This window comes from Falco punctatus (assembly GCF_963210335.1).
Source record: "Falco punctatus genome assembly, contig: scaffold_50, whole genome shotgun sequence".
NCBI lineage: Eukaryota > Metazoa > Chordata > Aves > Falconiformes > Falconidae > Falco > Falco punctatus.
The window spans coordinates 369,474-392,634 of NW_027660309.1; the positions used below are offsets into that span (position 1 = coordinate 369,474).

The 23,161-nt window shown below is 48.6% G+C and overlaps 4 long non-coding RNA genes across 5 annotated transcripts in view; 2 read left to right on the plus strand and 2 right to left on the minus strand.

Moving 5' to 3' along the window:
- Positions 1-23,161, plus strand: part of LOC308057165 — a 153,159-nt gene that overhangs the window by 109,859 nt on the left and 20,139 nt on the right. The gene's annotated exons all lie outside the window — the stretch shown is intronic.
- LOC308057163 overlaps positions 1-23,161 on the minus strand; it is a 374,427-nt gene that overhangs the window by 37,348 nt on the left and 313,918 nt on the right. The gene's annotated exons all lie outside the window — the stretch shown is intronic.
- LOC308057164 overlaps positions 1-23,161 on the minus strand; it is a 372,076-nt gene that overhangs the window by 36,727 nt on the left and 312,188 nt on the right. The window lies entirely within an intron of this gene.
- On the plus strand, positions 14,286-21,105 carry LOC308057168. Its single transcript, XR_013925166.1, has 2 exons — positions 14,286-17,609; positions 20,619-21,105. It is a non-coding gene; the product is annotated as an uncharacterized lncRNA (long non-coding RNA).

The following is a 23,161-nucleotide window of genomic DNA, read 5'->3' on the forward strand; positions in this document are numbered from 1 at the left end:
CATTAGCTAAGTTACGCAGGAAGAAGCCTTCCAATGAGGAAAGTTCTGGCTGCAAGAGAACACAAGCTGGTAAGGTCTTGGGATCCACTGACACCAACAGAAAATGAGTTAAAAATAGGACAAAGATAATTGCGGCAGTGGGAGATGGCGACCTCCAACTCAAATAGTTCCACCCGAAAGAGGCCAAGACCCTGCTTGGAGAGCATGCGTAGTTTGGTAAAACACGTCAGTAGTGCTATTGAGGATGCATACGTATTTGCATTAGAAGTGAAAAACCAGTAACCAAACCGTGTATGACACATGACTATGCAATATATGGCACTCTGAGAAAGGCCTCGAAACCCTTCTCAGTATTCCAATTGGATCAAAAACATTTCTGTGCGCTTTTTAATTGATGGAGCTGTCCAAATGTCAGTAGTCACTGCTGACCCGGCCAAGGCATTACATACACAACCTGGCTGCCCCAAAGTAAGGTATACCGGAATAGAGGGAGTAAGTAAGGAAAGCTAAGTGGCCAAAATTAATTTATGGCTACCCCGGCCAGGAAAAACAAATGGCAGATGCAGAAGTGCTTGCTGGAGAAGCTGAGAGTAACATTTTGGGATCTGACCTGCCATATGGTCGGTGCTGGAAAACGCCCGGCCGGTCTGTATGGTCTTTTGCTTCTTTGGTGACAGCAGATGAGGAAGACAATAGGGAGACCCACATAATTACTGGGTGGATGTGGGAGAAAAATGGAACAGGGAAATTAATTTGTCTGTTACAACCATCCACACCTCTTCCTCGCTCTCCAGTTACCAGTTAAAACAATGCCCCTTGCCAGCAGCAGCAAACTCCGCTATGGATGGGGTGGTGGCACATTTAGAAAAGAGAGGTATCAGCACTAGAGCCCACTCTCCATACAGTTTTCTGCTCTGACCAGTCAGAAAGCCTTACGGGCAATGGCACCTAACTCTCAATAGCCGCAAGTTAAATGCTAACTCCCTTTTAGTGTGGCAGTGCCCAACAAGACCCAGCTGGTGACACAAATACAGGGAGCCTCCCTGATTTGGAAGGCTTCTTTTGATATGGGAGATATGTTCCTCTAGATACCGCTCCACATCCAAGATAAAGCCCAGTGTGCCTTTACCTGGAAAGGGACTCAGTACGTTCTCAATAGGCCTCTGTAAGGATATAAACACTGCCCTGCTATTGCTCACAATGCTCTGGCTGTAGTCTTAGCACAGATCTATTTCACCTGGCATCACAGTGTATCGGTACATTGATGGAATCCTCAGCGGGTGAGAAGGGACAGAAAGCATTAGAGAGACAATGAAAACCATTTGGGAAACACTGATCAAGTTGGACTCAAAGTCCCAGAATCAAAGTGCCAAGGGCCAGCACAAGAAGGTAGATTCCAAGGAGTCTGGGTGGGTTAGAGGAGCTGCCTCTGTTGCACTAGAGACACTGGAACAGAAAGCATCTGGGCACAATCCATCTAGTATGCTGGAACTACAAGTTTGCATTCTGGTGTAACCGTATTCTTGCCTTTTCTGTCATTGCTCAGCCCTGGTATAATTTGTAAAAAAAGGGAAAATCATGGCAGTGGACATCTGATCAGCTCTGTGGTATCGTCATGTTCCCATTCCTATTCAAATACAGGAACTTATGAGTAAGCATGGGCTAATTCCTGGCACACCATGATTCGCACAGTAGCCCACAAATCCCTCAACTAGATTTGTTCTGCCTGTATTGATGACAGTTGCATGGCTCTACATTATGAGGGAAAGCAGATTACACAGCTTGCTCGTTTGATGTGCAGGGCTGTGTTTCAAAGGACTATGACAAGCCCAGAAGAGCACAGCATAGTACGGCTTACGAATCAAGTAAATATCACATTACAAACCATACTGCATGTGGCTTCACGAGAAACTGGGGTTTATGTAGGTGCATGGGAAGCAGGTCTGTTGCTCAAAACACAGCAAATACTGTTTAAAAGTATTCATATACTGAAACAATAAGATGACATACTTTTTCATTTGTCTCTAAATCCCCATGTAGATGTAATTCCTGAAATCGTACAGCTTGAGGCACTTTTCATGTAAAGCCAAGAAAGCTCAACTCAGAAGGCAAAGAACCTTATTAACAGAATGGATCATCTGCGACTACAAGACACCTTCCCTCTCATTGAAACAGAACAGCATAGTTAAAAGCAGGTTTTAAATTCCACGTGGAGATATTCAGAGCTTGAAAACTACAGGACATACTCTTTTCAGCAAAAAATATTCCATTCCTTTCCACTTCTCTGTCAGCCTTATCCTAGTGTTTCTTATTTTTCATTCTGCAGCACAGAAAGCCAGTCCCCACAGCTGCACAAAGGCTTCCACTGCCAGTGCGCAAAGCCTTGAGGAGTCTGGGCTCCGTCTTGGCTGTACAGGAATGACCCACCTCAAATGCACTACACAGCTTGCACCTGGGGGTATCACAGAGTGATACTTAATCACTGCTTTTCCTCCCAGTAATAACAAAACAAAACAAAAGAAAACAAAACAAAAAACCCAAACCAAAACAAAGCATAAAAAAAAAAAAAGGGGAAAAAAAAAAGAAACCCTCCTTGCTTCCACAGGTCTTCTTCCCGGGCGAGAGGTTTATGGAAGTGACGACTGATTTCACCCAACTTACAAGCCACCTTCTGAACAATTTTCAGAGCTGTCCAAAAAAACCCCAGATCTTACACATCAATCAGTCCAAAGACAGAGGTCTCTGCACTACTAGGACACAGGCAGGAACACTTGGATTTACTAGACACCTTTGTAAAAGCAAACGGCATTACACAACCGTACCAGATCCTTGACCAAAAGACTTTTCAAACCACCTGTTTGTTGACACACTCCCTGCACTTCAACTCTTCCACCCATGACAATATTCTCTCAGGGATCAGACTTGCCTGCTCTGATCAGAGAATCAGTCAGCACAGTTCACTTTGAACCAAGCTAAAAACAAGGCCCAACCTCTACATTCACACTTGGGATACACGGCTCCTAGCGCAGGGCTCACACTGCGGTCCCACCTGAGGTACTGTCCTGATCCGATATTGGAAGTCGATATTGGGGATGGTTCTTAAACAATCCCAAGAATTAGATTAAGGCACAAACGAGGCCGGATGCCATACAAGCTTACAAGTTTTATTCTCTACAACAACTGATACTTGCGATAGGACAGAGAGGAAAAGAGAAAGTCAGAATCCCTAAGCAAGAGAACGGGAGAGGCGCATCTATTCATCACCACCGATATAGGACTCCAGTGATGTATTGTCTCGGCGCGGTTGTCCAAGTCCCAGACTCTGTGGAGGTGAGCGAGCGGGTGGAGCAGGTGGAGTTGGTGAAGTCCGTGGAGACCTCTGAGTCGCCGAGCACAAGAGTGAGCGGAGCCCCAGCAGTTATAGGTTTCAGTCCACACCATTTCCCCGAAAAACCGCCCAGTTCTCTGAAATAGTTTAGTTCGCACCATTTTTGCCCGCGCGCCCAGGTGTTACTGTGCTGGCTCCCCAGCCCCAGTTCCGACGGGCAGCGTGTCTCCGGCGGCAGCCATCCCGACTGAGGCTTTTTCTTGCCAACAACAGGATGCTGTGGTCACAAAGTAGGTAAACAAAGTCCCTTCTGCTTGGCAACAGGAAAATGGCGGTCGTGAAACAGTGATGTTGAGACAATTTTATTTTCTGTCCTTACATACCAGGGCATGCTGGGAGCTGTAGGCCTGGGGATGCCAGGTGGCCATGTTGTTCCCAGGGCATGCTGGGAGCTGTAGGCCCGGGGCTGCCCCATGGCCATGTTGTTCCCAGGGTGTGCTGGGAGCTGTAGGCCTGGGGCTGCCCCATGGCCATGTTGTTCCCAGGGCATGCTGGGAGCTGTAGGCCTGGGGCTGCCCCATGGCCAGGTTGTTCCCAGGGTGTGCTGGGAGCTGTAGGCCCGGGGCTGACCCATGGCCAGGTTGTTCCCAGGGCACGCTGGGAGCTGTAGGCCCGGGGCTGCCCCATGGCCATGTTGTTCCCAGGGCGTGCTGGGAGCTGTAGGCCCGGGGCTGCTGGCAGCCATGTTGTTCCCAGGGCATGCTGGGAACTGTAGGCCTGGGGCTGCCCCATGGCCATGTTGTTCCCAAGGCATGCTGGGAGCTGTAGGCCCGGGGCTGCCCCATGGCCGGGTTGTTCCCAGGTCATGCTGGGAGCTGTAGGCCTGGGGCTGCCCCATGGCCATGTTGTTCCCAGGGCATGCTGGGAGCTGTAGGCCTGGGGCTGCTGGCAGCCAGGTTGTTCCCAGGGCATGCTGGGAGCTGTAGGCCTGGGGCTGCCCCATGGCAATGTTGTTCCCAAGGCATGCTGGGAGCTGTAGGCCCAGGGCTGCCCCACGGCCAGGTTGTTCCCAGGGCATGCTGGGAGCTGTAGGCCTGGGGCTGCCCCATGGCCATGTTGTTCCCAGGGCATGCTGGGAGCTGTAGGCCCGGGGCTGCCCCATGGCCAGGTTGTTCCCAGGGCATGCTGGGAGCTGTAGGCCCGGGGCTGCCCCATGGCCAGGTTGTTCCCAGGGCAGGCTGGGAGCTGTAGGCCCGGGGCTGCCCCATGGCCATGTTGTTCCCAGGGCACGCTGGGAGCTGTAGGCCCGGGGCTGCCCCATGGCCATGTTGTTCCCAGGGCATGCTGGGAGCTGTAGGCCCGGGGCTGCCCCATGGCCAGGTTGTTCCCAGGGCATGCTGGGAGCTGTAGGCCCGGGGCTGCCCCAGGGCCATGCTGTTCCCAGGCTGTGCTGGCAGCTGTAATTGCCCACCCTCCGCCTCCTGGCAGCCACGTTGGGCTGGGGGGTCACAGTCTGTGTTGGGTCTGCGGCCAGGCTGAGTGGGGGCTGGGGCCGGCCATGGGGCGAGGGAGGCCCTTGAGCCGGCGCAGGGGTGTCTCCTGCCTGCTGGCTGCTCGGGTGTGTGTGTGTGGGGGAGCTCCCACCCCCCAGCGTGCCGGGCCCCCGGGCAGCTGGAGTCAGGCTGGGCTGGGGCAGCCCTGGGGGAAGCCCAGTCCCCTTGAGGGACTGGGAATATGCAGCTGCCTGGGAGAATTACCAGCCAGAGTATGCGTGTTCAGGCCTTGCTTCCCTTGCTGGAAAATAGTTCATTTTTATATACAGCCTCTCACCACCGAGACCCAGGCAGTAGGGATTGTGCCCTGTGGGGAGCAGCCTGGTGACTGGAGCCTGCTGCCCTTCAGTGGCAGAGCTGGATGCTTCTCGCTGACAGGATGAAGTTGTAAAGAGTCATCAGGAGAGGCTGCAGCTAAAGCGGTGATTAACTAGACCTATTGAGTAAACTCAGCAAAGGGTGGCAAGCCTTCTGAGGCACCTGGGCTATCACAATAGCCAAGGGAAGTGGGGTAACAGAGCACTGCTGTCAAAACCATATAGCACCGAGAATAAATGAGGTTCTATAATACAAGCAGAGTGCATGTGCCCCAAGAAAGTTCAGCAACTTGTTGACCACCAGTAGTCTCAAAAGACCCCAAGAAAGCCCCACAGGAGCAAAGTGACATACACAAGTGCCTTATGCATATGTAAATAATTTCAGGGAACTATTTAGTGTGAAGTAAAACTTGCCATCTGAACATGCCCAGAAAGGACCCTGAGGGGCTGGATATTGAACGGTGGAGCGTGTTGATAGGTCACAGGTTTTTTCTTTTCCTTCCCTCACAAAATTCCACTTTGTTTTGATAGTAAGTGAAACCACATATATTTCAATGTGTTTTCTCGATTGGTAGTTTTTGCCCAACATATGGGATCTCCAGGTTTAAACCCTGGTGCAAGAAAACCCCAACAAGGTCACATGTCTGGAATAAAGGTTTGCAAGTCTGGGGTATACCATGGTTCTATTCCACGACTCACAACTAACTGCTCACAAACAATTCCTGAGGAGAGTATTCTCCTGGGGTAAGGGATTTATTTCCCGTGTTTCAACTCTATTATCTGTATTGGACAAAAAGTGTTTAAGGGACCAAGCCCCTACCCCATTTGTTAAGCATTTGAATATGCCAACCCGGGAACAACAGGACTTTTGTGGTGTATGGATTAACTGTGGCGTCTCAATACATACTGGATCCCCCCTTTGCAAGAGGTCCAAGTCCCCTGCCCAGTAGGCATCTCGTTGAGGGGCCCACCAGGACCTCCTCTGCCAAGCTGCTTTCCAGCAAGGTGACCCCTGACTGTGCCGGGGCCTGGGCTTGTTCCTCCACAGGCACCAGACTCGGCACTTGTTGGACTTGATGAGGTTTCTTCTGGCCCCTTTCTCCAGCCCAGCCCGGTCCCCACACACTGTGGTACCAGACACCCCCACCCCCTGTTTTGTGGGTGCCAGCCGTGCCCAATGCCTGCTTGTCCCCACTGGGTTCAGGCACTCAGAGTGACACAGCCCCAGCTGCGGGACGGATGGATGAGCCCCAGCACCAGGATAGAAAAAAGACTGAACATTTCAGATGGGGGGCAGCCCAGGGAGTTCCCAGCCCTGCACCCTGCTCACTGGCAGGGAAACCCATTGCTCTTCTGGGAGCAGCGCTGCCACCACGGGGGCTTGCAGAAGCGGATGCAGTGGAGCCAGCAGTCGCATCTCCACCAAAGCTTTGAGCAGCCCCACAGCCAGGAGCAGCCCTCCTGCAGGCACAGTCCTGCCTGGCACAGTCCTGAGGCCGCCTGCCCATGTGCCCTGCCCACGGGCACCCGGTGCTGGGGCCTGGGCTCTGCTGGGGTGCTGCTGCCTGGCCCCACATGGATGGTGCTGCCCAGGCCCATGGAGCTGATTCTGTCTGGTGTCATGGGGCTCCTCTTCCTCATCCCCACTGGGCTCCTTCTGCCCATCCGCATAGGGCTGCTTCTGCTTGGCACCGTGTCCTGCCCTTGGTCTTTGTCCCCATCTGCTGTCTTCCCTGAGTCTACATCTGCCCCCAGCAGCTCCACTCGAAGGCCCTGGGGCCACCCTCTGGGCTGCAGCAGGCCTGGTTAGAGCTGCTCCTCTTTCCTGGCAGGGGGGAGGAGGGCACTGCGGGGGGGGGGGGGGTCCTACCACAGGCTTCCTTTTGCAACTTGGCCATCATCACTTGGAAAAACTTTTTGTACTGCTTGGTCACGATGAGGGTATCCTGGACGGTGCAGATGAGCTCCTTGGTGAGGTTCTGTGTAACCACAGCTATGGCTGAGGGGCTGCCGGGGGTGGCTTCACATGGATGGGGCTCTGTGCTGTTTCACTGACATCCATGAGGAACTCCTGCTGGGTCCTGGCCAGGGGCAATTCCCAGCTTCCCCACTGGCACCGAGTGGCCCTGAGGGACTGGGAATGTGCTATGCAGGTTAGTGCCACTAGCTGTGCCATCACAGCAGGCCAGTGGTCTGGGATACGGTAGAGGGAGCCCAGGGTAGAGGAGCCACTGCATGACAGGGAGGGCAGCAGGGCCCGTGGGGACTGGTGGTCCCTCTGCAGAACATCTGCACTTGCCCTGCCGTGGAGGACGGGGAAGAGAGAGAAGGCTGTTGCCCTGCAGTGCTCATGCACATCTGCAAGCCCACGTGTGGAGTTCCAATTTCTGCTAGTGAGGACTGGCAGGTTTCTTGGACAGGGAGACTGGAAGGGCAGTCAGACGTTGGGTTGCCTGAGGATCCTGACATCTTCTTCCTCAGCCAAAGTGCCACGAGTTCCAGAATCACACAGTGGTCGTTGTTGGAGGGAACCTCCGGAGATTATCTAGTCCACCCCCCTGTAAAAGCAGTCTGTGCTAGAGCAGATTGCACAAAATTCTGTGCAGGTGGCATTGGAACGTCTCCAGAGGCCTCTCTGGGCAGCTTGTGCCAGTGATGTTAGTTGGAGTGCTGTGTGAGGGTCCCTGCGCTGGTGGGGGGCAGTGCCTGTACCAGCTGCAACATCAAGTCACTGCAAAGGGGCAGGGAGATGATGAGCACAACAAGCCCATGCCACGCTCCCTCCCCCCACGCATCACAATGCCTCTTGCCAGGTCCCTGATGGCTGTGGAGGCCACCTGGCCCTGGGCACCCTCTGCCCCAGGGTGCGCTGGAGCTGTCTTTGCCCTGGAGCTGTCTTAGGCTCGCTCTAGTCCACCCAGGATGGCTCCTGAGCCCTTCCTTGCACCCCAGACCCCTCTGCAGGGACTCTAGCACCAAAAGAAAGCCCACTGGACTCGGGGCCTGGCCCCCTAAATTCGGCCATTCCCCTTGAGTCTCCACAGCACTCCTCCATAGGTGTCTGTAATGCCCCAGAGCCTTCTGTTGCTCTCTAGCCAGATCATGGGAGCCCTCCTGAGGCAGTCAGGGCGACCCAGGCACTCTGTTTGTCCCACAGTCCCTCAAGGAGCCCTGCAGGGTCCCTCTGGCCCCCTTAGCGCCTCTGTACTCTGCCTGGAAAAATTGCTGAGTGCATCATGGGGCAGGGACATGGCAGAGCAGTCAAAGGAGCTGCTGTGCTTTCACTGGGTACCTGGAGACCCGTGGGACAAAGTTACGATGGACTCTCCTCTAACTTCTCCCCTCCTTTGCTCAGTCTTTAGGCTTCATGGTACATTTCATATTCGTTGTTATATACAGGCTTGGCTTGTGTATGCTGAAGGAGGTCTGAACTAGATGAGGTCCCAGTCAGCCCCTCTCTCCAGCCTGCCCAGGTCCCTTGGGATGGCACCACGATGCCCTGGCCTAAGTGCCGCTCCTCCCGCTTTGGTGTCATTTACCAAAGCGAGGGTGCCTTCTGCCCCATCATGGAGACCATTAATTAAGGAAGGTGTCAAAGAGGTTTGCAGCCAGTACTGACCCCTGGGTGCCACCGCTAGTTCCTGGCCTCACACCAGACTTGGTGCCACCAAGCAGCACCCGCTGGGCCCGGCTGTTCAGTCCTTTTCGGTCCTGCTCGCTGTCAGCTCACCCAGCCCTTTTCCATTTGAGTGACTTGAACTCCATGTTTAAAAGGAAGAGATGTCAAGAGGGGCCCGTGCAAGCACACAGCTTTCAAAACCCCATGGCATAAACTTCCTACACTGGGTATTTCCACCAACTCCCCCAAAACCTAGAGAAGTACGTGCCCCCTCAGTGACTTGTGCAAGGCCAGCAACTGCTTTTAATTCTGGCTTTGGCTTCTCTGCCGGTGGGTTCCAAATGAGTGTTGTTTTTGCAAGGTGATCCCCAAAGCAGAAGAGAGATTAAAGCTCTTCCTCGATGGTCCTGTGGGCAGGTGGGCCAGCTGGCGGAGCTGTCCCAGTCTCTGGAAGCTCCCTCTGAGCTCTTGGTGACCACAGGCAGCACTGGGAGGAGGGACAGGGTGGGCTGCTGGTGTTTTTTGTGCAGCTTGTTCAAAGTTGGAGTCACTTGCGGTGCTTCCTGGATCTTCCTCCTCCTCCTCCTCCTCCTCTCTGATTTTCCATGATACAGATGCTGTGCTCCAGGCTCATCCAGGCTTGCAAACCGCCCATGTCTCCACCACAGCACCCTGAGTATTTCTCTCAGCTGCATCTGTAGGCCACTGAAATGCTCCTCCTCCTCCTTGCTGAGTGGTGGTACTCTGTGTACTCCACAAGCCAGCTGTGGGGATCATAGCCACGCTGTGGAGATCTGCTCCGCTCTCTCTGCCTCAGCAGGGTTTGCTCCCGAGTAGCGCTGGGTGCAGGATTTTGGGAGCTGCTGTTAGAGGTCCCTGGAGTTGCGTTATCATTGGGAGCATGGTCATAACTTGGAGGACTTGTTGTTCTCCTCCGCCTTGCTGAGGGGGTGTACTCTTTGTACTCCACAAACCGGCTGCGGAGACTGTAGCCACGCCGTGGAGATCTGCTCCGCTCTCTCTTCCTCACCAGAGTTTGCTCCCGAGCATCCCTGGGTGCAGGAGAATACTGGGAGCTGCCACTGGAGCACCCTGGAACTGGGTTATCATTGGGAGCGTGGTCACAACTTGGGAGACTTGTTCTCCTTGTCCTCCTTGCTGAGTGGTCATAATCCATGGTGTGCACGAACCAGCTGCGGAGATTGTTTCCCCGCTGTGGGGACCTGCTCCGGGTCCTCTCCCTGGCACTGTTCCCCTGGCAGCGGGAAGAAGCGCTGAATCCGTGCTCCTCTTTGTCATCCTGTTCTCGTACACTGTGAAGTGCACAGTGTCTTGGTTGACACCAGTCTGGGCATGCAGCTTTTTGTCTAGCCAGCAGCCTTCCACAGCCACAGAAGAAGCGATACAAGCATGAGCCCATGTAGGAGGCGATGCTGAGCCCGCCTGCCCAGAGGAGCCACAGCCAGCCTGCAGCTGCCTTCCATGGACCTGTTGCAGTTAGCTGGTTGGTGCTGGCTCCTGTGAAGGAGCTGCTGTCCTCTGGAGTGTCCTCCATGCTCGTCGCCATGTCCTGCCAAGAGAGCTGTGAAAAGGTCCTGTCCTTTCCTCCTGAAAGGACCAGAGCAGTGGGGAACCCCCAGAGCTCTCTGAGGGGACAGCTAAAGACCTCCCAAAGGCCCTCCTGGACGGCTTGCAAAGGCACATAAGTAGGATGGATCTAGGTGGGATGCTTTGAGCGGGAGCAGTGTTGCAGCCGTGAAGAGAGCTGCAGTGTGTGGGGGCAAGGAGAGCAATGCCAATACCCCAGCAAGAAATCCACATTGCATCTGGTGCCCTGACCCACCTCCCCGGGGTTACCTTAGTCCAACGAGGCTGATCCTGTGGTCCCACAGGACCCATCTGCTGGCTGCTCGTCCCCCACTGACTGAGGAAGGAGCGGGCATATGATCCTCTTGGTGAGGATGAAAAACCCAGAGGCCAGCAGTCACCATCAAACGTGTTCCAGTGGTCATTTTAACTGCCTGTAGCAACTGTCAGCAGCAGAGCCCTCTGGCTCTCCAGCCCACACTTGCCCACCCTGTCTGCAGGAGTGACTGGTGTCTGGCCGCTACTATAACGGTTGCCTTTGCTGGGCTGTGCTTCTGGTCTCCCTTCCTGACCCATCAGTCAAGGTGGGCTTCGGGTCAGGCTACGCTGAGCTCAATGCCTCGGCCTGCCACCTCCCTACTTCCCTAGCCTAGGCGATGGCAAAAAAATAGGAATTACCAAACAGGAACTGTACCCATAGCGCCTGTCTGGCCAGCCTAGAAGGGTGGAAGAGCTCAGCATAGAGCTTGGGAGGTCGAGAGCAGCCTCCACTTTTATCCCCAACCTACGTCTTCTAGGACCTGTCCCACAGGCAAAGTGCTAGTTACCTTTGGAAGAGGGTGGAAGCTGAGGAGCAGTCAGCAGGAAAGGAGAAATGTTTAGAAAGAGGTAGCCACGCAAGTAGCTCAAGAAGGAGCCGAGTTATCCTGATGGGCAGCTCAGCCCAACTGGCTTTGGCCGTCCCGCTGCTCAGGATGTCCAGCCCTGGCCAGGTGAGGTCACAGTTCCGGGTGGGTGCCGCATCACTGCCCCTTTGTGACACGGGGCTGCACGGCAACACACTGTGGCCAGGCAGCTGCCCCAGCCTGGGCACCTCCCCTGCAGCCAGCAGCCGGTGCCGCTGGGCTTCCCCACGTGCTGCTGGCGAAGGGCTGCTCGGCCGCCGGCACAGTTCCCACCTCTTCCCCGCTGCGCACAGCCAGAGGAGTCAACGCCTGCCCCAGGCTGGAAGCTGCCCGTGCACAGCTGTGGCTGGCACCGTCGCGTTGCGCAGGGTTTCTTTGCCATTCGTCCCAGCTACAGGACTGTGTGCGTGAGACTCATGGAGCAAAGCACCTGCCCATGACTTGCATCTGCCCCCAGGACTCAGCCTGTGCTTGGGACATCCACTTTGGCCACAGCCTCACTTGCGTGGCTTTTTGTCATCATGTGCCCCTGGGGATGGCTGGTGTTTCCCCTCCTGGCCTGGGGAGGCTGCTTTTGCCCCTTGTCCACACCAGGTACCTGGGTTGACTCCTGCCCTGCTCAGGGGGCTCTTTATGCCCCTGCCCTCATTGGGGTGGCGAGCTTTGCTCCTGCCCCTCAGGGGGCATTGACTTCTGTCCCTGTCCTGCTCAGGGCATCTTGCCCTGCCCCTCCCCTGCTGGGGGCAGCCGTTTTTGCCCCTGCCATAGCAGGACACCAGGACTCCAGTGCTGTTTTCCTGGCACCAACTACCAGCGCAGGCTGGATCTCAGTGTCACACCACCTCGCTGCTCAGGACAAAGTCAGCTCCGCTCCAAGTCTCCTTCAGTGCTGTTCCTCCAGCTGGCATCTGACAGGCGTAGGTGCAAATTTCCCTCCCTGCTGAGCTGGCTGCAGGGCCAGGCCACAGGAGCTGGCAGCACCCAATGCCACCCAGGGAAGTGAAGGATCCCGGCAGCTGGATGTCAAGTAGGCTGTGCCTCTTCCTCCCGTTCCTCACTCACACACTTCAGCTACAGCTCTTGTGCTTGGGCACATGGCGAACCGTTATGCTTCACAAGATGCCGCAGTCAGCGGGATGGGTTGTGTGAACGTGGCTGAAAAGTTCCTGTGCACCGACAGGCTCCCTTCACAAAGGCATCTTGTTCCTGAGATAACCTGGTCAGAGTGGTTTTCCGTATTTGGCTTTTTAGTGGCATTGCACTAAACAAAACACCGTAACCAGTAGTTACCTGGAGGAGGAAAATAAAAAAGGGGGAGGGAGGGGCAGCGGAGAAAGGGAAAGGAGAGGGCCTGCACTGTTTCATGTTCCTTGGAGACCCCAGGGAGGATGCAGCAGGGAAAATTTCCCCAAGAAGTCCCAATCACCGCTCGTTTCCCTGTGTGGTCATAGACCCCAGCCCCAGCAAGGGACCTTTGCTGCATTGTCATGTCTATCCTTCTTGGTGGCTTAGTGAGACCAAACTCCTTTGCCATTTTCAATATAAAGTGATTCATTTTCCTACAGACATTTCTTACACACAAGTGTCCCATAGCCCTTGCCACAGTTGGTCACTCAGCCAAGGCCGTGGTCAGAGACTTCCAGCCAGATCATGTGCTCATGGCCTTGTTTTGACAAATATTGAAACAGGCCAAGGATTGCCATCCAGCAGCAGCCCTGGGCCCAGCGCGCCGGCCTTTCACTCTAAATGATTCCTCAAATAAACCCCCAACTCTCTCAGCCTCTCCTTGTCCATAATGTGCTCCAGGTCCCACCCATCCTTCTGGCCTCTTCAGGACCTGCTCCAATCTGTCGGGGTCTTTCTGGTGTTGGGGAGCCACATTCCGGGCACAGCAGTCCTGATGTGGTCCTGTGGTGGGTTAACCTTGGCCCAAAACCTACCAGTGCCCCAGCTGCTCATTCACTTCCCTGACTCAACAGGACAAGGGAGGAAATAAACCAGCAATGCTCATGGGTCAAGATAAAGACAGAGAGATTACTTACCTATCCCTGTAATGACCAATTAGATGTTGTCTTGCCAAAGGTCAATTTCATTTATTGCCAATTCAAACAGATTTTGATTATGAGAAACAATGTCCAAAGTATTATATGACCATTCCCTTCACAGGTCCTTCCAGGGCCAAATTACTCCATTGCTCCCAACCACCTAATCACCCACACCCTGAGAGGCGCCGGAGGGATGTTGAAGAGTGGGCTGATAGCACAGAACGCCTCTGCTGCTCCTTTCTGCTCACAATTCTGCCCTGCTGCAGTGTGGGTCCTCTCCGTGAACCCCACTATCTTTGCAGTGTTCATTTCATTCTGTTTTACTTGTGTTCTTGATACTCACAGAATGGCAGAGAAGTGTTGACATTGGAAGAGACCTCTGGAGATCATCCAGTGAAACTCCCCAGCTGAGGCACAGCCAGCTCAAGCAGGTTCTACAAGGCCTTAGCTTGGTAGGGTTGGAAAATCTTCAGGCACGGACACTGCACAACCTCTCTTGGCAACTCTTCCGGTGGCTGATCATCCTCAGAGTCAAAAAGTGTTACCTTGGTTCAGATGGAATGCTGCATACATTAATAAGACTCTCAGAGCTTTCACTTCTACAGAGCGAACAGGTGTAGAACTCTCACCCTTTCTTCCTGGGAAAGATGCTCCAGTGCCTCCCACCCACTTTGTGGCTCTCTGAAGAACTTGCTTTAGCAGATCAACAACTTTCTTGCCCTGGGAATCCCAGCCCTGGACACAGCTCTGCGAGAGGAAGGAAGGGTCACCTGCCTCCATTGACCAGTGATGCTTTTCCTAATGCAGCCCCCGCAGCTATTGCCTTTGCCATGAAGGTGCATCAATCATTGTTCAACCTCACCTGCTTGTCCTCTGTCATCACCCAAAGGTCTTCTCTGCATAGCTGCTCTCTGGCTGGCCTGCCACTGTTACCGAAATCTCGGAATGAAGAACTTATCGACACCAATGTGATGTAGATAAGCAGACACTTCTTTATTGACGGCCGGGTGTGTGAGTGAGTCCTCTCACGATCAACGCACACCAGGTCCCAAAATCAGATTCCATATATAGAACTTATTCATACATATTAATTAATTATTCATGCATAATCATAACGTTTCCCATAAATCATTTACATACTCTCCTCCTATATCCGATTCTGCGCAGTAAAGCTTAGAAAGGTCTAGAAATGGGTCTGGGGTACGATTTGGGTCGGTGGTATATGAGTTGGTGGTCGCGATCTCCCCCTGCCGGAATTACCTTTTACTAAAGTTCACGGTTTCTTGGCAGGCACCTACAAGCTGTTCCAGTCGACTCTCCCCAGTTCCCATTCATCTCATATTCTGACGTTTCAATACACCTCTGCGTACAGAAGACTGGTTAAATACAAAGGAACCTTTCAACCCTAAAGTTATTACCTATGTTTTAACAATGGTTCCAGGCCCTTCTTCTAGCCTTGGTACAGGACGTACAGAAGATTTAATAGCAGCTTTTACTGTGCAACTATAAGTTTCATTAAAAATATTTCTTATCCTTCTATTTTTCAATTTTATAAAATGATTTTATAAAATCAATTAATCAAATAAAGTCAATCAATCTTAACTTATTAACAAATCGATAACATTTCCCCCCTTTGAAAGTGTTGAAAATCATTATTTCAATACTTTCACATTATTCATATATCTTTTGTTTCAACATATTTTGGTGATGGATCATGTCTTGATAAAATAGTTGGTACTTCTCTCATAATCATACAATTCACTGCAATTCTATTGGTAAACTCTTTCTTCAAACATGCATATACTAGCATGCTCATCAAAAAGACAACTAGTAACAGAAACAAAGTTTTAATTATAGATTGTATCCAAGAGCTCAAATTCCATCCCAGTTTGTTAAAAATTTTCCCAAGCCAATCTTCTGACATATCCTTTTGAATTGCTTCAGTTTCTTTTTCAATTTTTCCCAATAGGTCTAGATCATGTTCCACATCCTGAGTAACATTTGGAATGTGGATACAACAGTGGTCCAGTTTATCCTTGAGATATCCACACACTCCATGTTCTTTAAGTAGGAGCATGTCTAGTGTCATTCTATTTGTAAAGTCATTCTGGAGGTCGCCTGTAATTATATATTCAATTCCTTAAACCCCTTTTTGTTAACGTTTGCTAATTTTTCCACTTGACCAGTTAACTGATAGAGCCATGCTCTGTTTCTATATGAAGCTATAGGATTTAAAAGTGATTCCAGTGCCCAACCAGTTTTCACTCCTGTAAATGGTTCATTCCAAATATCATCATTTATCTCAGATCTCTTTATTCGTTTCAATTCTAAATTCTCTAAGGATCCTTTAAATGGTGATTTCTTTCAAACTGGACACAATGTTGGCATGCCTAAAGTGATTTGTTTCACCTTACCATCTAATGGTAAATGTGTGGTCCAGGTTCCATCACTTAATGCCCAAACTAAATGTCCTGGACTTCAAATAGTAGTTTTACTCCAACTAAACAAAGTTCCTTTCCTAACTGTAAAAGTGCTGGTTAAATTGAGAGTGTTCTTAAGACCTCGACAAAAACAACCATATTTTAAAACAGTGGCCTACGGAGGAATTCTTTGGATTACTAAGTCTGCATTACTACAATCATACACTTTTTCACATTTCCACCATGGCACTCCTTTATTTTCCTTCTCTCCCGATGAAGTTGACCTATCATTGACCCAGGGTAATACTGAAAAAACTTTTCCATCCCAGGTAAAACACCAAGAAGTTCTTGCCATATACTGAAAATGAGAAAATATGGACATAGACCATATAGAGTCCCATTGTTCTACTAATTGGGTACCTTGGCCAGTTTTGTTACACTTCCATTTCATGATACTTCTGCTCACATTGGTTTTAAGTTGTTCATCATAAGAACACCATCCTAACTGGAGATTTGGACCCCCAGGAAGAAGAACTCAAGCTATGGCACTAGGTCGGGATCCTGTTATAAAATCATAATTCAATAGTTTGGTTTGGGGTTTTTTTTGTTTGTTTTCTTTTGTTTTGTTTTTTACAATCTGTTTCTTTACCTGTTGACTTCCACTGTTTTCTAATAACCTTTACTTGTTCATACCATTGAGTTACTGGCCTTTGTTCACAATAGGTGGTTTCATTTTTATGTTCCAGATTAGTCAGATTCATAGTTAAAATTCCCCATGGAATAGATTCACCTACTGCCCTCGGTATTGGCAAACAAGCAGTGATCTGCATGACATTTTGTAAATTGGCAAATTCTTTAGTCAATCCTACCAACAAATTTTCCTCAGCCATTTGTTTGGGAATTCCAGTCACTTGTTCTGTTTCTACTTGTCTTTTGTTCCTGTCCACCAAGCCAGCCCATGATCCCACCAACACTGCCAACCAAAAGAAAATCCAAAACCCAATCATAACCTGATATAAAAAATTAGACATGTTTCAAAGTCAATTTTTAAGTCTCTGGGTCACGATTAGCAATCTTCCACGGAGCAGATGCTTTCTTCACGGTGCTTTCTTCGCTCGAGTATAATGTATCCAAGCATCCGATTCTGCAAGTTTGATAGCTGTAAAAGTGGTTAACAGTATCTGGAAAGGTCCTCTCCAGCGCTCCTGCAAAGGTTCGGAGGTCCAAGTCTTCACATAGACATTGTCTCCTGGTTGGAAATCATGCACTGAATTTTCCACGGGTAAAGGTCTATTCCAAATTACTACACTCCAAATCACAGCCAAAGTTTTCCTTAGAAAAAGCAAATAGTTATACACATCTTGTTTTCCTTTTACATGAATGTTTCGATTTGGTTCTAGAGACTCATATGGTTTTCCATATAATAATTCATAAGGGCTGACTGAGGTTCCACTCTTTGGCTGTACCCTGATTCATAATAATGCCAATGAAAGTGCCTGAGGCCACTTTAGACTGGTTTCTTGACAAATTTTACTTATTTGTCGTTTCAAAGTTTGATTCATCCTCTCCACTTTTCCACTAAATTGTGGTCTCCAAGACGCATGCAAATCCCAATTAATACCCAATACTTTGCTAACACTTTGGATTACTTCAGCCACAAAGTGTGGACCTCTGTCAGAGGAAATTCCAATAGGAACTCCAAATCTCGGAATTATTTCTTGTAATAACCACTTCACAACCTCTTTTTGCTTGTGTGGTGCGACAGGGAAGGGCTTCTGGCCATCCTGTAAAAGTATCAACCCTTACCAGGATGTACCGGTACCCATTTTGTCTAGGTAACTGTCGCGACGGAGGGAAGACACAGTCACTCAATATGAGTGATCAGCAGACTTCGTTTATTGTGCCTTACAGTCATCTTTTATACCTTGTTATAATTAGCTCATACATATTACAAAAGTTAAGCTCATTATTGGTTAGTTGCCTAGATACCAAGCCCGCCCCTAGTTTCTCTTCTGTAGTTTTCTGTTCCCACCTGCAACATTCTTTTCCCACCGAAATCTTCCTGTTATTGTGTAACAAGAACAGCCAAAGACAGTGTATTTTGCTTTACTTCAGAGAAGCTGAGAGCGATGTGCATTTTTGTCCAGCCAGCTGGACTATGTCTATGAGACCTTTTTCAGCTAGCCAGTTATCCACAATTCCCCCGTTTTTATTTTGGGCGACATAGGCCTGGTTGACCATTTTCAATAACAGCGTTTTAACACAGGAAAATACACAGCCAACTTATAAAATCTCAGTTCAGAAGGATAATTCCAGAAATACTTGAAAAAATAAAGTTAGCTTGAAGCTTTAATTTAGATGCTCTTTCTGTTCCAGTGATATAAAAAGTTTAAAAAATTCAAAGGTAATTTTAAAGTTCTGAACATGGACTAATGCAAGCTCAAAACCCAAAAAGAAACCAAACTGATGTTTGACTAGGAATATTTGCAAATATTTTAGTGGAAAATCCCTGACCATTAACAATTTTCTGTCCAAATAACAACTGCCCTTATGCAACCAACCAGTCCATACATTTTCTGAAGAATACCTCATTGATATCAAAGAATTAACAAACGGAAAAAATTAGTTCTAAGCTATATACATTCATAAGTGGATTTTTCAACAGTTACATACAGATTTACACACTAAGCCATAATGGCTTGTAGGTGATACACACAAGAAGAGTACCTTGCTTATCTGTCTGAATGTCTATGCTAAATTTGACAACTATGCCACAAGCCAAGCCTACATGGGTGCTGTATGTTATGCACGTTCCTTAACAAACAGAAGTGTAATAGACAAATTCCCAAGATCTAGTCCCCAACCTAATTATATTATTTTGTAGCCAATTAAGGAAAATAACACAAATGTGCATATCTACGTGTGCACACACCTTTTAGTTCAGAACCAATCCGTGATAAAAGGCCTTAGCCTTATGGCATCATCAAATCTTAACGAGTACAGTAATTAAAAATGCAGTCTTACTGTAAGTGTGATTTATGCTGACATTCCCTCAAATGCTACACGTGAGTATTTCTCACTCAACTGCCTCAAGTTAAAATAGTAGTATTTGTTAATATGTATTAAAAAATCATTAATTCTCTACAATAGCAGTTGACTTCCATAACACTATGGAAGCAAAAGAGGCTTAAGATGGGTTTTCTGAATACTAACAATTGATTTTAGACTGTCTAAACTCAGGTCTTGAAAGATTTCACTCTGCCAGACATAGAAACACCGTTGCACTCCAGTTGTGATATCCCTTTTCCCAAGTTGTCACATGCACATCTGGCTCAAGCAACATTATTGTTAAAGTTTCTCTCTGCTACATAAATGCATATTGCACTTGTAGATATAAAAGACAGCACCCTTACTTAGATTATTACCTTATTACCTCATAACTCTTAGTATACCTTGTATCTCTGATTTCATCACTTCAAAAATTCACCAGGAGCAGATAAAACCACAGCATCAGACTAAACTACACCTTAACTGCTGATTCAAATAAAGGCATTCTCTTCAGATATGCCTAATGCTTACAAATAATTTTGGCTGGTTATGATCAAAAACCTATTATTACAATAATGATCAAAAATAATAATCCCGTTTGCAAAATGCCTTTAAGCCAGCCTCCTAGTCCCAACCAATTTCCACATTCAGAATACAGCATAAATACAGAATAAATTATCTCCATCAAGGCAAAAAGGCTTCTTTTTAAACACAGAGATGTTTGCTAGTTCAAGGCAGAAACCCATTTCTTGTAGGTGACATCTGAAGCACTTTTTTTTTTTTTTTTTTTTTTTTTTTGTGGGCTTGTAATCAAGTCCATATTTTCCCTTGAGAAGCTTAAGCTGTTCCTCTTGTTTCAGGAGTGTTTCTAACTCTGATTTGTCGAATAGGTCCGTATTTCCCAAATATATCATACATTTCCTCCGCTGTGATTTTATACGGCAGGTTCCGAATATAGAGGATCCGATTGACCTCTGGGGGCAGCCAGATGTTAGCTCGCTTGGCCGCTTGCATCGCCATGGCGCTGATCGGAGGGGGGATGGGGGGGTGGGGGTGCCGCCTTGGAGAGAAACCGCGGCCGGGACGGGGCCTGCCGGGCTGCGCCGCCTCTCGCCGCTGCCGCGGGGGTCCCGGATGCTATCCCATACGCTAATAACCCGGGTAATTCCTTTTTACAATCTATGTCCTGCACGCTCCGCTTTCCTAAAAAGCATATGAGCGAATCGTACGTCGCTTGTCTCTCCACACCTTCGTCAGCGCTGTTGCAGCCTTTGCGAGACTTTGGCGACGCGTGTCCTGCGAGACCCTCTGTAGGTGCTCCCGGGCGCGGGGACTGTGCCCTGCCGCCTCCTGCGCTGCTTTCAGGACCGGTACCCGAATCTCCGTCGAACCGTGGCTCGCAGGTTCAGCCCTCTCTAGGGTCCCTGTTCGGGCGCCATTTGTTGCGACGGAGGGAAGACACAGTCACTCAATATGAGTGATCAGCAGACTGCATTTATTGTGCCTTACAGTCACCTTTTATACCTTGTTATAATTAGCTCATACATATTACAAAAGTTAAGCTCATTATTGGTTAGTTGCCTAAATACCAAGCCCGCCCCTAGTTTCTCTTCTGTAGTTTTCTGTTCCCACCTGCAACATTCTTTTCCCACCGAAATCTTCCTGTTATTGTGTAACAAAAACAGCCAAAGACAGTGTATTTTGCTTTACTTCAGAGAAGCTGAGAGCGATGTGCATTTTTGTCCAGCCAGCTGGACTATGTCTATGAACTTTTTCAGCTAGCCAGTTATCCACAGGTAACTCTGAAAAATCTACTTGCCCATAATCTCCAGGTTCTGTACCAGATTTCAGTCTACCCGTTTGAACCTTTTTCTTAATCACTGGATTATTTTTCAAACATACTTCACACTTTGCAGTTACCATTTTAACTATTCCTAACATCTTAACTGATATTACTTGCTTTCGTAAAAATGTTACTAAGGCTTCTGCCCCTCAATGACATTCTTGGTGTCTCATTTGAATTATCTCTCTCATCAAAAGAGGTGGAATTACTACTTGTCCATTAGGAGTTATCCACCATCCAGCTAAGTTTTTCTTAGCATTTAATAACTGACCCAATTTGTCATCTTCCTCTGAATATCTCGGTTTTTCCCTAGGAAGGGTTACTGTTTTAGAAGGAATTATTGCCATTTGCAATGCTTGTTTCTTTGCTACCTTTTTTCTTTCTTTTTTTTTTTTTTTTCTGTTCTATCAGCTAAATTATTCCCAGCTATTATTTTTGTATTCCCAATCTGGTGTGCCTTACAGTGCATGATTGCTACTTGATCTGGCTTTTGAACTGCTTGCAATAATCGTAAAATTTCTGTTTGATGCTTAATGTTTGATCCTTGAGAGGACAATAACCCCCTCTCTTTCCACAAAGCTCCATGGACATGCACTACCCCAAAGGCATATTTTGAATCAGTCCAGATATTTACTCTCTTGTCTTTGCTTATCTCTAAGGCTCGAATTAAAGCGATGAGTTCTGCCTTTTGGGCTGATGTGGTACTCGCCAATGCTCCTGCTTCTATAACTGTAGTCTTTGTTGTTACCGCATATCCGGCGTATCGGACTCCTTGTTCCATAAAGCTGCTTCCATCAGTATACAGTTCCCAGTCTGGTCGCTCCAACGGCACATCCTTCAGATCTTCACGACTGGAATAAACATACTCGATAGTAGCCAAGCAATCATGTTCCAGTCGTCCTTCTTCCTGTATGGAACTTAAAAACACTGAAGAATTTACCAGGTTAGTTGTCTTTAGAATCACATCATCCTGTTCAGTCAATACCACCTGGTATTTCATCATTCGGCTGGGGGACAGCCAATGTCCTCCCTTCTGTTCTAGGACAGCTGTCACCATGTGTGGGACATAGACTGTTATTGTTCTTCCCAAAGTCAATTTCCGAGCTTCTTGTATGAGCATCACTGTTGCTGTCACTGCTCGAAGGCAGTTTGGCCACCCTTTACTCACTGTGTCCAGTTGTTTAGAGAAATATCTGACTAGTTGTTTCCAGCTTCCTATCCTCTGGGTGTTTTCAAAGAACGTCTTCAGAATTTCTTAGTGATTAAGTATTCTTTATTGTCGGCGCCGGGCGTACGGGGGATCCTTCCACCAATCGTACCCACTCAGAGGGGCAGACTATCTTATATTTATATAATGAAACAATGAATATTCCATTAATGCCTATACATATTCATTACCTGAACCCGCCTACCCTCGCTTCGTATGCTAATTAGCTTATCAGTCTTTTACGCTTGCGCAGATTCTTCCAAAAATTGTGGGCCGGGGTCTTTAGAATGTGGGCAGTGGTCTATGGGAGGAAGGCTGTAGGTCTTCCTCATGGTGTACTTTTCACCTTTTGCTCATTATGTGATGGTCTTGCACATTTGCAGTGTTCTTATCAGTCTGAGGTAATTTATGCCCTTGCTGGCCCTCTGCTTTTCTTGCTTAATTATTTCTTTTACCCTTATCTGTCCTCTCCTGCTGAAGTGTTTCGCTAAAGTTTTAACACAGAAGCTCAGCAGATAGGCGGATGTCTAACAAAGGATAACAGAACAGACACCACAGGTAGATGAGTAACATGTGGCGGTACATGATATCTACAATTGTTACAGTGGCTAACAAACATAATGTTTATTCTTTAATTCTATTCTAAAGTTCATTCACACTACATCACTTTGAAGCATATGCTTTGCTGTGTTTCAAAAGTGATGAGTTGGCAGACTTGTAGAAATCTTTCCCAGGGTTTTTACAATACCCCTTGCAGTTTTACTCAGGGACATCCAGCTGTCCCATTATCTCCTTGGTAGGGCAGCTTGCTTTGCAGATAAGGAGGACAGCTCTCCTTGCAGAGATTTGCAACTTCCTTGTCAGAACAGTCTATATGATCTTTCAGACATTTTAACCCCTTTGTCGCTATACAATTACAAGCTTATTTATGCATTAAAATGAATATTGGCTTATGAATACAAACTTGACCATATTATTTACAGCTTATTCACATCATGGGTTAACATGCCCAGTGCAAGGTGTTGTCTTTCATGTACAAACAGCTGGAAATATTTGGTTAGATCCGGCAGTCCCAAGGCAGGTGCAGACGTTAAGGCACGTTTCAACTCTACAAAAGCCTTTTGTTGTTGTGGGCCCCATACAAAGGGAGAGTTCTTCTGGGCCTCGTACAGCGGTTTAGCTATTAGCCCATAGTTCATGATCCAAAGGCGACACCACCCAGTCATTCCCAGAAATGCTCTGAGTTCATGAATATTTCTCGGCTCAGGTATACTACAAATAGCTTCTGT